The following is a 14,489-nucleotide window of genomic DNA, read 5'->3' on the forward strand; positions in this document are numbered from 1 at the left end:
GACAGAGTGCGCGCAGGTGCAAAGTGGTTTCAGCCAGCAGCGGTGCCTGCGTGTCCAGTTGGGTATGGACTAGCGTTGTGTGCAGTTCGCGCGAGGAGAATGGGACTCACAACAGAGGAGAAGGTGTTTATTGTCGAGCACTACTTCCGCTCATACGGTGTTGGACGTCAGAATGGACCGAGCGTGAAGGTTGTGAAAACTCGGTTCGTGGAACGATTCAACAAGGCGGCTCCAAGTAACACAATAATCTTGTCCGTCATCGAGAAGTTCCGGCGTACTGGATCAGTGTTGTGTGCACCTTGATGGGTACATCAACCGACAAACAACTCGTTTTCTCTGGTTTGAACGGACAGATGTAATCATTGAGAAATCATTGCATAGTACGCGGGTTACGATTTGGTGTGCAGTGTCGGGACATGGAATATTGGGCCCGTATTTCGTGGAGGATGAACACGTGAATCCACAAACTGTGAACCAGGGACGATACAGGCACTTGATTATTGAGCCATTCTTGCGTGATTTGCGCGCTTTTTGCCGCGCAAGAAATCTGCCGCTACAACAACAATGAATGCAGCAAGACGGAGCTAATGTGCACACTGGGGGACCTCAATTGCTCTTCTGCGACAAGAGTTTAGAAATCGCCTCATTTCCCGTGGAACGGACTTCCCCTATCCTTCCCACTGCCCTGATCTCACGGCTCCCGTTGCCTACATATGGAGTATGCTGAAAGAGGACGTTTTCCGATCACATAACCCCCCCCCCCCCCCGTCCACTATACCAGAGTTGCGAGAGAAGATTCGGTCATTGTTTGTGTCGTTGCAGCAACCCATGTTCACTAACATGTTCCTCAATCTACAAGCACGCTATGAGGAATGTGTGCTCAGTGGCGGGGGACATTTCGAACACATTATGTACAGACGTAAATCTCTAACTCTCATTGCATTTCATTTCACATTTCACATCATTTTTTATGTCTCATTATGTTGTACAATAAACCATTGTCAATTATGTATTTCAGTACTGTTTGTTTTGCCGCATACTGTATATTGCAGTTTGGAGTTCACATCTGTAGCATCTAACCAGCACAATTATGAATCGCAACATATCGTATCAGATCCATTTTTAGTATACATGTATGATAATATAAGAGAAGTAGAGGAAAGAGAGAACCAAGCGAAACACGGACGCCTTCTCCAGAATTTCAAATCTCGTTACATAAGGTTCTGGGTTGGAGTCCCGAACAGGCATGACTTTCTTGTTCTTGACCTTTTATCTGCTTCATTTCATCATAATTCATCGTTATGGTTTACCTGCAGGGGAAGAATACTGGCAATAATTGCCAATACAAAGCCAATGACAAACAGAACAACTCGATTACGGAGGTGCCAAGAAGAAACGAGACTTGACAGTTTCTCCGTCTCTCGGTTTGTCGAATTGAAAATTGCTCTCCCGTTCTCGGTCTCGATTAGTTAAATATAGAAATCGAAAATGTATGTGAATGAATATACATGTATTTTATATATTCCGGTTTTGTAGGAGATTTCGTGAGAGATGAAATAAGTACTCTTCCATCGTATTTATTTTTACAATTTTTATTCCCTGTTCGATGATCGCGACGATAAGGACGAGTGACCATTACATGAAATTGATGACGAAATAGTCAAACACCCGCGACAAGGACGGTACTCAAACCCGGGAACTTTGGCGACGATATCGAATGTCAATCACTTAATGAGCTTGACCACCGAGCCTGCTTAATGTTGTTTCTGTCAGGTAATTCGTAATAATATCCCACATTCACTATCATTTGCTTCATAATTTATCTTATTGTTGTGATTAATCTGAATTCAAAGAATTAGTTGAAAGGCAAAAATGCAAGATTGAATGTCTCTGATGTTACTTCGTGCCGAATAATATGACGTGGTATTATGATATGAATTTATTAATCATATCATATGCCTATTCATTCCATTGATTGATCCCAATTGAGCACACAAAATATGCTATAATGTCCACTCCATGGAGGAGTGGTTAGCACAGCGCGCTACGATGCCATGGGTCCCTGGTTAGAATCTCGACTTGGGCGTGGGTGTCCTTGGTAAGTGTCCCTTCATCAATTTCATCATAGCATCACTCATCTTCATCGTCGCTATTTGCCAAAAGTGAAAGAATAGCAAATCTAAATAACAAACATCCAATCAAATCGAACATCTCTACCGATTTAATTCTATACGGTACCGAATTCCCACTTTATTACTGCATCTTAAGTCATTTTACAGCATCTCAATTGTTTTCCGATTCGAAAACATTTGGAATGTTGTTTTGTGCAGTTGATTGTGCATTGTTTCGTTGTTTGGATTGTTTAATTAACGTCGCATTAATTAGTTTTAGACCAATCGTGACGGGGGAAGCAAGAGCACAAAGAAAGCAAAAAAGACAAGGAAGAGACCACGGCTTTCTTTAAAGATAGCATCCCGTGAATACAACTCAAGTGACTGCAGAATATTATGAATAAAATTTATTTCGCTTTTTCCTTTTATTTCTGTTTCAGTTATTTTACTTCGCTTTTCTTCTACCACTCGCGTTACTCGTGTCGGTGAGGAAGAATTATAAACTCGTGAAATGGACGATGGTACAAAAAAATATATGCCTCTCCCACGGTTCGAAACTGTCAGTACAAAATATTGTCTTATTTTTAAAATTTACGGGCAAATATGGTTTGTCACGTAGCAATTTTCGCTTATCTCTTTCTCAAGGGGTTCTATTGCCTCTCTGATGTCGTAGTGGTAACGTCTTCGCCATGTAATGAAAGGCTTCCGAATTCAATACCAAATAGAGAGGCATTTGGTTCGGATCCCATTTTAATCTGTAGGTCCAGTGCATGAACTGGACTTAAACAATTAACGTGTGGCATGTGGTCTGTGATGAGAACCATCATTTCAGCGAACCTCTTGACAATGACTCTAATATCACTTGAAAGAATAGTATTTCTTTACGAGTAGGTCTTGTCAAGAAACCAGTTCCTGAAATTTTCTTCTGGAGGCATCGTAGCACCCAGCTGTTTGTTGTGGCTGGGGCACGAGTCATGTGACTCATGCTATCAAAGCTCAATCCTTCCCGAGAACTCAGAATCACCAGGCAAACTTAAGCGAATATTTTGTTATTTGGGTTGCATAAACAACAGGCTTTAAGACGTTACGAAATTCTACGTCCCGTGGTCCAGGTATTTTTTTCTAAGACTGTACACTGGTCCAGTGAATCTCTGGAGCAAATCCGCACATGGCGGTAGAGAAGAGAAGAAAGTGCGTGGGAGCAGCGAAGCAGTACACGCTGCACGCTCTTCTCCTTCACGCAATCCAGTTGCCTTGCACTTGTTCATTGGTTGAGCCCTCTTGAGTTACTACTTGCACAGAGACTTATATTCGTTCGCTCCCTCCGGAGCTATAGCTCGACCACAAGGAAAAAAACCTTCCGTCCAAAGCGTTCGCGCAACTTACCTGACGTTATCGGTGTTCGGGGCAGTGTTGCCAGGTCAGATTGAAAAATTCGGGAGATTGTTATTTGGGAAACCAGAAGATATGCTACAAAATCCGATACCTAATAGTAGCGGATTAATGACGTTCTTGGGGTCGGAGGGGCGGCATAGGAGTGCGCACTGGGAGGGGGGGGCAAGGGGAGTGGCGCGCATTGTTTACGGTGTAAACGTCACACATACTTTTGTAACAATTGTGCTAAACCCAGAACCTTGTTTTTGGCGAAAATAAACCGAAGATCTCCATTTCAGGAGTGGACATGTTTCAAACAAAAGAAAGTAAACCGCCCGAGGGAACCGACCACCATCTTTCATCTCTTCCGCATTTTCCGGTTAGAGGGTGCGTGGAAAACACCCTCAAATTTGCCCTTTCTCAGCACAGACACAAGGGGTTTGCGAGCGAGGAATTTTTATGACAGGAAATGGTAGAAAGTTGTGTTCACAGATGTGTTGTCGGCGATTTTCCACAATCTTTCAAGTCGAATGCTAACAATAACAAATCAATTTGCCTTCTGCTGGTGTTCGGTGTACAGCTATCGATAGAGGTGGGCACGCGTCCTGCACCGTAATGAGAAAATTCATTACGTATGTGAAATATATTTGGTGAATTAGACAGCAGCCTTCCTCCAATAATTCAAGATAGCAACGCTTATGCTAGGGTGCCACCCATCCTCCCCATCTGCTAGAAATACACCCACACACCCACAAACACATACATGTATAACATAATTTACCCACGCTACGAAGTCAGAGTTTCTACCTCGTAAGGCAAGGACGTTTCACTGTGTTTGTGTCACTTCATCCATTTCATCAGTTTTTCATTCATCCATATTGTCGTACTTACCCGTAGAGGCACAAAAGCGACGTAAAATAACTAAAATAGAAATAGAGTTTGGGGTGGGATAAAATACAGCCATCTAGAAATAGTAATGTAGTAAAAGTAATAAAATAATTTCCTAGCACAATTGAGTAGCGTTTGACATAATTTAACAATTCAAACAGCACTTTTCACGGCTGAGTGGAGTTCCACTCCACATCTCCCCTCCATGTTCAAGTAAGATGAGCAGGAAACGTGTTTTTAAGCTGCCCGTTGGAGGTTCCATAGCAATAGTTTATTAAGGAATTCTCCCGAGAAATCAATAGGCCTGGCAACGCTGACGTGAGCCAGCGCGAATGTTGCCTCCCCCTGCCCTTTCCTGCATCCGCCGGCGCGATGTGCTTCTGCGCAGGTTTTTTTGCTTGTGGTTCCACTATACTCTCATCGTGTAAACGGCTTGGGTGAGTATGAGCGCAAGTACTCGAGTAGTTGTGATAGTCGAGTCGCTGTCCAATGGCCGAGCACGGTCGACCTCGCCCTTCCCATGTTTTTTTTCTTTTTCACTCTCCTCCTGACGACCAGAATGTCGTCAGGAGGAATAGAATGTCCTAAAAAAATGGGGAAAAAATGACGTAAAAAATGACCATTAAATTTGTCAGTTTCAGGTTGAAATGAAAATGAAATTAAACAAGATGCAATCTTGCTTTAAAAAAAAGGCACCAAATGATATCATATGCACATTCAATTAAAATATGCAACGAGGATACACCTGGTGGTTTCCCCGATACAACAAAGACTTCACCAGTTAAGCATTTCTTTTGCTCGTAAATTGCAATCCTGCGAGATATATATAGGCCTATGTTCACCTTGGTGGATAAAAGACTCGAGAATATTACCATAATGAAAGAAGTGACAAAATATGACGAAACAATATACAGAATATTGCGAAAAATGGCGGAAAAATGTCGAAAATCGGGGAAAATGACCTAAAACCTGAAAATTGGCAAAGAATGCAAAAAAAAATGCACTTTAAGATTACCTTCTTTGGGTTCTAGACGAAGTGTAATATTGTGTATATTTAATGGGTATCGTGTCCGAGATGTCAGAAAAAAGATGACAATTCATCAACTTCCGCTCCCTAATGATGATGCTACGCGTGTAGTGGAGACTACATACCTGTGTGTGTGTTCTTCCTCTTTTCCCCTCTTCCTTGCTCTGTTTCTCTCTTTCCACTTCTTTGTCTTTCTTTCTTACTTTCTTCATCTTCCTTTTCTCCCTCTTCCGATATTTTCTTCACTTTTTTGCTCAGCTTCTTTGTTTCTGTATCTCCACTTTTTCTTTATCTTTCTATCTCCTTTTCTTTTATTTTTATATATTTATGCAGGGTGCGAAATCCTGGGGGAACGGGGAGAATTCCCCACTACCAACAATCTTGAAATCAAAAATCCTCCACCAAACATTTCCAGTAGGAGAGTTTTTGTTATAACACCCAAAAGATAACTAATTACTTTTAATTTGAAATATACTTTACTAAGAATAATATCGAAAACACACACAAATTAGTGTAGTTGTTAGTATTGAATGCTTTCTCTCTCTCTCAAGAGATCATTAACAAATCTGCATCAAGACGCACAATAAAAGTACAACAAGAATGCAAAACAATAATAAATATGAAATCTAATTGATTTATATTAACATAGTAAAGTAAACTAAACAAAAACTTACACATAATAAAACCACTTCAACTATTTCATAATTTATAAACATCTTTAACCGGTTATTAAAGGAATTAGTTAGCTGCTTTGCAATATCTGATATGTATAAAAGTAACAAATTAATTTCCTTTATGTAATTAATAATAATAATATGTTTTTAATTGAGTAATTTATTTTTACTTTTAATAACATTTCAAATATGTATATAGTATAATTTACACATGTTTGTGGGTGGGAGGGGAGGGGTTGAAGATTATGAACATTCTCTCCTCCCAGTTTTCAATGATTTCGCACCCTGTATTGATCACTGTTTCTTTCTCTTTCTCCACTTCTTTTACTCTTTCTACTTCCTCTCCCTCTTCCACTTTTATTTCCCCTCTTCCTACATATTCATATTTCTTGCCCTCTTTCCACTTCTTTTTCTGTCTTTGTCTTCTCTCTCTCTCTTTCTTTCATCCACTTTCCTCTCTTTTCCTACATATTCATCTCTTTCTTGCTCTTTCTGTTTTCCCTTTCAACTTCTCTTCCTTTATCTTCCTATCTTTCTCTCTGTTCCTCTTTCCCCTCTTCCTACATGATCAACGCTTTCTACCCAAGTTTCTATCTTTCAACATCTGTGTCCTTATCTTAAGTCCTTATCAAACGGAACTGGATATCTAGTAGGAATGCCCTAGTTGGCGCTGAACTAGGTGGCAATCATGGCCGCCTGGCTGACTGCTTGACTGGTTTTGAGGAATAGAACAGTTCTAATTGCTACTTGCTTTCCTCGACTGGATTCTGTGGAACAGCCAATCAGAGCAAAGTTTCGCCATGTGAAGATAATCTGTGAGTGTGCAAAGGAGCGCTTTTGTCTGTGGTTTCCGAGTGTTACTCCAGCAATGTATAACGTATACAGCATGAAAGGCGCGTTGAGTTACACCATCTATGCTGAGTGCACGGTATTTACATTTGAAACAACTAAAATATTCTTCCATGCGTGTACACTAAACGTTGTAAAGTGTGTATTTAAGCAGCGCCATTGTTTTGTACCTAATAACGTTATATACAAAACGTTATTCCTCTCGGTTGAATAGTTATCTGCTTTTAAAAATGTGAAGTGATACATTGTTTAAATCTCACGCGGCCGCCATTACAACTTCCCTCGTATGGGAACCAAAGTCCATCGACAAGTACGCTGATAAGTATCGTGTGAGGCGAAAACTAGCAAATTGGTAGCCAGTCCAGCGCCAAGTAGGGCATACCTACTGGAAACCCAGTTCCGTGTGATGCGGGCTTCTTCTCCCTCTCTCTCTGGTCCCCTTGGCGTCAGATTATGCGATCGCCAACGGCACCCTAGCAAATAAAATTAGGCTATCGACTGCTTGTATTCTAAAATTAATGCAACATCACCTTGAGAGGAAAGTTAGACAATCGCCATTTTGACGTCCAAAACTAAGAGCAAATGGCCAATTAACTTAAAGGTAAATACTGGACCCCCCCCCCCTCCCTAACTCACTTCCATAATTGAGGAGTTCAGAGCAGAAGTGACGTAACTACACTTTTCATCAAAATGGAGTTACACGTATAACTTAGAACTTTGAAGTCATGGGGCCCGCAGGAGGGGGATCCTTGCCCCCCCTGATATTTCTGGAAAAAGTTAATGTAATTCCAATGTTGAAATTGTAGCGATTTTATAATAATTATTGTTTTCTGTGACTTACAGGCCGTAAGTTATAGCAACTGTTATTATTAGCCTATTTGAAATAGGATTACATTTAAGCTTACAGTTTATTTTACACTGATTATACTAGACAACAAATTTTAACTTTTTGTTTTTTACAGAGGCCAAAATAGCTGATTTATATGGATTTGAGTGTGCTGAAGTTGAAAATGACAATTAAAAATCTAGATTAGCTCAGGTTTGGAAGTTATTGAAACTTTTATGTTCTTCACATATTATAATGGGCCATAGTCTAACAAACGTAGCACTGCCTAACACACATTTACTTACCAAACAATTGACAGTGGCTTTGGGGTTAATTCGATGCACTGATCACAAATATGGAGTTCGTTTTTCTCGAATGGCTCTAGTTTTTAAGATACAGGGTGTTGAAGATTATATTGCTACTGAAATACTGATACATATATTTTTCATATTCTATTCAAAATTTTTGAATGACAAGCTTGCTGATTCCATATATCACATCATTTTTGTCAGACTAGTCTTTACAATGCAAACTAACAATGCAAACTAGTAAAATGTAACCTATTCAGAAATCATGTGAAAAAATAAATCAAAGTGCTTTAGACTAAGTACATGGAATGCTAGTCAATTTAGTTAAATTAAAGATACACTATTGACAGCTACATTGTTTACAACACGCGTTTTCTCTTCGCCTGCCGCATATGGGGAAAATGAGAGTCTTTCTGCAAAGTCCAGCAGAAATCTGCCAACATTGAAGCACTGAATCTTCCTTGGTATCGATGTTCCATTACAGAGATCTTGGTGAAACCTCTCACCATGTTCATCACTAAACGCCCCACAATCTTCAGGGAAAACGTCGGTATGTGAGTGAATGAAGTGCATTTTGAGTGACATGTTGCATTTCAGTTTCTCATAGGCACATATAAGTTCATTCACAAGTTCAATATAATTTTCAGCCCTCCTATTGACCAAGAACAATGACGTAACTTTCCGAAAGCATTGCCATTTTTCTTGCCAGGCAATAAAGCTTGTCGTCATGGCCAGTCCTTCTGTTTGTAATGTAAATCCTTAGCACGACTGTCCCAGTCACAAATGTAGCAGCAGTACTTAGTGTACCCACCTTGTAGGCCCATAAGCATACCAATGACTTTTAAATCAGCACGTACGAGCCATTGATGCTTATCATAGTCGATGCTGTTTAAAATACCTCTCATCATGATGTAACTTTCCTTATGATGTAACTTTCCTTTGCTAGGGCTGCATATGCCACTGGGATGGAAGGAAGCACATTGCCATTATGTAATAGCACGGCTTTCAAACTCGTTTTCGAACCATCTATGAAAAGTCTCCAATCGTCCTGTTCGTATAAGATATTGAGTTCTTGCATCAAACCTTCAACATCCGTACAGTATGTCATTTCGTTTGTTGTGTTGAAAAACCTTTCGAGTGGCTTTTGACGTTGGCGAAAAGTACATACTCGAGCTATATCTTCCAGAAGATTCCACTCCATTAAACGAGAAGCTAATACTTCGGCTTTATGTTTTGGAAGGTCCAAGTCTAACAAGATCATTGAGCACTTTGAGTGATTTTGTGCATTTCACTAGATGATGTTGGTGTAAAGGTGGGATCGTTAGATGTGGAAGGATGGCATGTATCTGACTGGTCTTCACTGTCACTAGAAAAGTTTATTGTTGTGGCTATTGGAGGATCTGGCACTGGAAGACCCACTCCATGAGGCACTGGTCGCATCGCACTTGGTACATTAGGATACTGTATGATGCTCTTCTTTTTCTTGTTCAATCCTTTACTTAGCGGACGCACCAAGCATGTTGTTGCGTGGTTTGTAGGTTCGCGACAAATGGCCGGCACTGCAAAACTCGTGGAAACTTTTTTCCTTTCATCCATGCATTTAGAGTTGATGAACATGTCGTGCAACAAACATGAGGAGCCCATGCTTTTGATTGGTCCCCAACACGGCACCCGAAATATAGGAAATAAGCTTTTTCACTGCTTCTGGCAATGTTCGCTTCCTTTGTCCAAAAATTGCATCTCCACATATATAATAAAAATTGTTGGGGTTATTATCACATCTGCGGGGCATTATAACAACAGTTTTGATTCCACACAGTAACTCAGAAACTCACATCACAATACACAATGGAGAACTCCGGAAGGCAAGCAATCTCAGACTGTGTTAGCTAGAAACAAAACACTGACGTAATATCACGCGGAGCACGTGTTCACCGATCAATATGTCTGAGGATGTGGTCAAGGTCGTCGCTTCACATTACAATGTGCGTATCTTATAACTACGTGAAACACAGCATTCATTGGCATTCTTGAAATAACAAGAAAACGTGAGCTAAAAAACAGAAATAAGGACGTGACAAACTTCATATAGCACGAAAACGTACAAAAGCGTACCAAAATCTCTAAGATTGTTTTTTTACTTTATCTCAAAAACGGGAGCTAAAAAACAAAAACTATTGTCATTTTCGAATTCAGCGTACCAAAATCTATAAAGATCGGGCATTTTCCTTTCTGTAAAAATTTCATTGTTGAACAGTGTTATCTAACTACAAAAAACTGCTTTTTGTCTTACATGAATTAATGTTAAGTATACAGTTATGCAATTTGTATATAGATATACAGAAATGTATGTAACTTTAAAAAGAAACAAGTAGTATGTAATGTAATAATAATAATAACAAAAACCAATAGCAGTAATAATAGCAATAATGATGTTAGTAATAATAATAATAGTAAATGTTTCTGTGACTGCCCCCGCGCCCTGAGAAAAAATCCTGCGCACGCCCTTGTTTGAAGTATCAAGATTTCAGTGCTAGAAGTAAGGTTCTTCTAAGTTTCCATTTCTTGCTCATAGAGGCGCCACTATGTGTTCCAATAGCTCAACATAGTACGAAGATTCTTAAATGTGCCTTTCCCTCAAAACTGGCTTGAATGGAGTTAACACCAGTTCTCGCCACGAAAAGAGTCCAGTCAAGGTCACGCCACCCACCTACAGTGTTGCCAATGAGTAACAATTTCAAAATCAACCTCATACCAGAGCGTATAGAAGAAATAGTGTGCGCACTCCCTGAGTTGCCGTGGTCCACCGCCTAGATGGCAGTGGTGACGTTTGAGACGGCGCGGAAGATGCTCGCGTTGCTTACATAACTAACTACATAAGAAACAAAAATGCATGTTACTTACGTTTGGAGAAAAGCTCAGCAGCTGGATAGTTTGGAGAATTTCCGAGATGATTTTGCTGTCTTCGAGGCACTTAATTCCTTTCTTATCTCCTTGGTGCGGAAGAAAAATCGACATTTCAGATAGTGAAATACGAGTGTAGGTAGCGTACGCAGCACATGATCCTCACAGCATCCTAATTGCGAAGTTTTTACAGCAATTATATTTAAATTATCCAAACACTCAAAGAATATATCATCCCATAAACTATTAGCACATGATATTTTTTCTGCAACAAATTCTTCCACTCGTAACAGCACATCATAAACACTTTTCGATGCATAGGTAAGGTATTTACAGTCGTCGGCCGAACCATAGTCTTGGATTAACGTGAGGCAGGTAAATTAGTTGGTTCCCCGTGCAGAAAAGTTGTACACAGTTTACAATCCGTCACTTTTGAAATATACCGACCGCACTATGTATACTGCCAAATGATACACCAAGTATTCTTTACCAACACTTTGTTCATTTAAGTTCGGCATGTTGTTTTCCCAGTCCGGTATTTCAATTTCATCTTCAACAATGGAAATTTTTTCCCTTATTTTATTTTCAGCTTGCTTCTTCACCGAAAGATTTTTATTTTCGGTTGATCTTGCCAGAGTTCGTTCGCATTTCATTAACGAAAGACGTCAGAGGAGATTCAGTCCTGTATTCACAGTTTCCGCCCGAAAATAAAGCAAGTTTTGCTGGTACGTAAATTGATTGCAGCATATGTAAGTGCACAAAATCCACAGTGGAGGGATGATCATCACAAGTGAACGACCGCAATATACCAAAATGGCGTTCTGGGGGATCTTGATTAAATTTTCCTGTCAAAACGTACTTGTAATTGTTCTTCCACAAATATTCGGACACTTCTAAAGTACTTTCTAAAGTCACTCTTAAGGACTCTAGAGTTTTTTCTGAAGCGAAGGAATTTCGATTATCTCTAAGGACAGCATTCCATTTTATTAAAGTTGTATGTGCTTCTGATCCTTTATATAGTGCCTGTGCAGGAGTGAATGAATTTAATGCGTCAATCAGGCAGTTTAGGTCCCTTGTGAAATTTCCCGTTGTTTCACTGCCTTCTAACCCCTCTGCATTAATAGTCCGATAAAATGTTATTCCATTAGCCACAGATCTTCTGAACAGCTGCAGTGCGTGTCTTACGTTCATTCGTTGGAATGAATTAGGATTCAAATGACCAGAGGTCACTTTGTAGCAAGCTTTCATACCGGAAAGTTCAGTAGATGAATCATGTTCATACACTTTTCTGTAAAATGAATAATCAACAATATCACCATTATAGTACACCTGCACTTTATAGTGGAAGTTATTCCTTATGCATTTAAATATATGTGGTGCGTCTGAAAATGCCCAAAGCTTTCTACTAGAGTCAGCTGGATTGGGTATAGAGCACTGTTTCCGGAAATTCCTAAGCATTTCCATAACTTTTTGTTAGATTGGCTACCGTCAGATGTAAAACCAATAATGCTGATCCCTGCTTTTTCCAAATGTATGATTACCTGGATAAGTGTTTTTGTGAGAATGTCACCAGGGGTGGCATTCCTGCTAGCATATACTGCTATGGGTTGAATCCAATTATACAGAAAAGGAACAAACATAAAAACTAGAGCATTTTTGCTAATTGATTCTTGCTTTCGTCTGGAGTAAGATTTCCCAAATCAACAAAGCCGTCTATTTTTAAGGAATTCGAGTTAAACTGAATTGCTTCCCTAAGTTTAACTTCATCAAAAATCAGCATTCCGCTACGCTCATTCTCATTCTTTTCACTAAAAAAATGTGTTATAGCGTCGATTGCATGGGAATTTACGCCGTAAGGACATTTAAAACCCTTCACCAATTTTCTCAAGTGAGCTTCAGAAGGCAAAGGTAGCAAATCGTGATGCAAACAGTTTCTATACCCCTTGGGGGACTTAATTTTTAATAGAAGAGAATCCAGTATAAACTCAGAACTGTATCTCATTCCTGTCTTACTTTTCAGTTGGCATTTCTTTAAGATTGTATCAATTACAATTTTTTGATTTTTGCTAAGAGACGCGAACTGTTTTGACTGTGTGACCGTTGTCTTTAATTTAGCATCTTTAACGCCTTTTTCAAGCAAATTTATTTTAGCCTGTGCGACCTTTAGTTTATTCTGCGTTCTAATTAATTGCGTTTCTGATTCTTAAGTTTTTCTTTAGCAATGCTATTGTATTGCTAGCATCCGCAGTGTGAAGCAAATCATCCTCTACTGACAAGCTTAATGATACATTGCAACGAGTACTTACTTTATTATAATCTGTCCGCAAGGATTGCCTTTTCATGGGAGATTTTCGCTTCTTAACTGTCTTAGAGAGGTATTTGGGCAGATTAGGAAATATATGAGGAACTGTTTCTGGTTTTAATTTCCACTTTTGTCGTGGAATTTCTACTGTATCGCCATCCACTATGAACGAATCCACTTTCACTAAAAGGTCAGTGGAAAAATGAATATCACACACATAGCAATTATGACTTAGTTTTTTTTTTATCTTTTCTAGGGATGGCACTCTCCCATTTTGAGAGACCATTACTGTCTTTAGGTGGCCTAAAAAAATGTCTACTACCTGAAGAACAGCGGTCATATCCAGATCTACAGCCGGGTACGAAACACGTAGGCATCTTGTAGTTTTCGCTCGCTGCTGTCTCAAACACAATAATAATGCGTTGAACACAACACAAACTAGTCACAACGGATCAATCACAAATCTAACGACACTAAACTCAATAACATAACAACGTTGTCATTAATAAAAGTACACAATGTTATTCTAGCACAACAAAACACAACGCTCTACGTAAAGCGCGGCCGCACCGCAAGCAGAAGACGCTCGCAAGCGAAGGTGCTGCCAGTGTTTCGGTGGGGCACCGCTCTATTCACTTGGCTTACGGGAAGAAAACGAAGTGCACACACTTTCTCTTCTATACGCTCTGCTCATACGTACAACGCGCGAACTGTCGACCTATCAGCTTAGAACTGTGGCAACACTGGAGGGCCAGGAGTGTGGAGGAGGCAAGGGGAAGCTCCGGCATTGACTGGACTGTTTTCGTGGCGATAGCTTCTGCTCTGAACCCCAACTTCCCGAAGAAGCAACGAGATTCTGGCGCCTGGAACCATAGTCATGGGGTCATATTGTCCTGTGTTTGTATGCTGAGTGCCTCTTTACAGCCTAAGCTTTTATCCTGTGACAGTAGAACTTTAGTTGATAGTAATATACGACAGTATTAGTTTTGGAAACTGATTGAAGAAGTGTTAGACATATTTTAAGGTTCTGTCTTTCCTTTTTGTTTAGTTAAGGGCCTTATTTCCATATTGCGTGACGAGAACAAATAGCCTGTGTGTTGACGTAGCCATAATTTTAAAATCAATCAACTTCCGGAGGCGATATCTAAAACTAACTGTAAATCAATGAGAATGCGAAAGCTTTGAAAACGGTCATCCGAACCCAACGAGGGTTGATCTTAATTCGC

General features: G+C 39.9%; 2 protein-coding genes across 4 annotated transcripts in view; one reads left to right on the forward strand and one right to left on the reverse strand.

Moving 5' to 3' along the window:
- Positions 1–14,489, reverse strand: part of LOC146002380 (solute carrier family 35 member G1-like) — a 176,070-nt gene that overhangs the window by 109,374 nt on the left and 52,207 nt on the right. The gene's annotated exons all lie outside the window — the stretch shown is intronic.
- The window catches only part of LOC146002379 (carbohydrate sulfotransferase 1-like), a 157,719-nt gene that overhangs the window by 76,986 nt on the left and 66,244 nt on the right, over positions 1–14,489 (forward strand). The gene's annotated exons all lie outside the window — the stretch shown is intronic.

The sequence above is a fragment of the Lepisma saccharinum genome, chromosome 18 (genome assembly GCF_977018435.1).
Source record: "Lepisma saccharinum chromosome 18, izLepSacc3.1, whole genome shotgun sequence".
NCBI classification, from domain to species: domain Eukaryota; kingdom Metazoa; phylum Arthropoda; class Insecta; order Zygentoma; family Lepismatidae; genus Lepisma; species Lepisma saccharinum.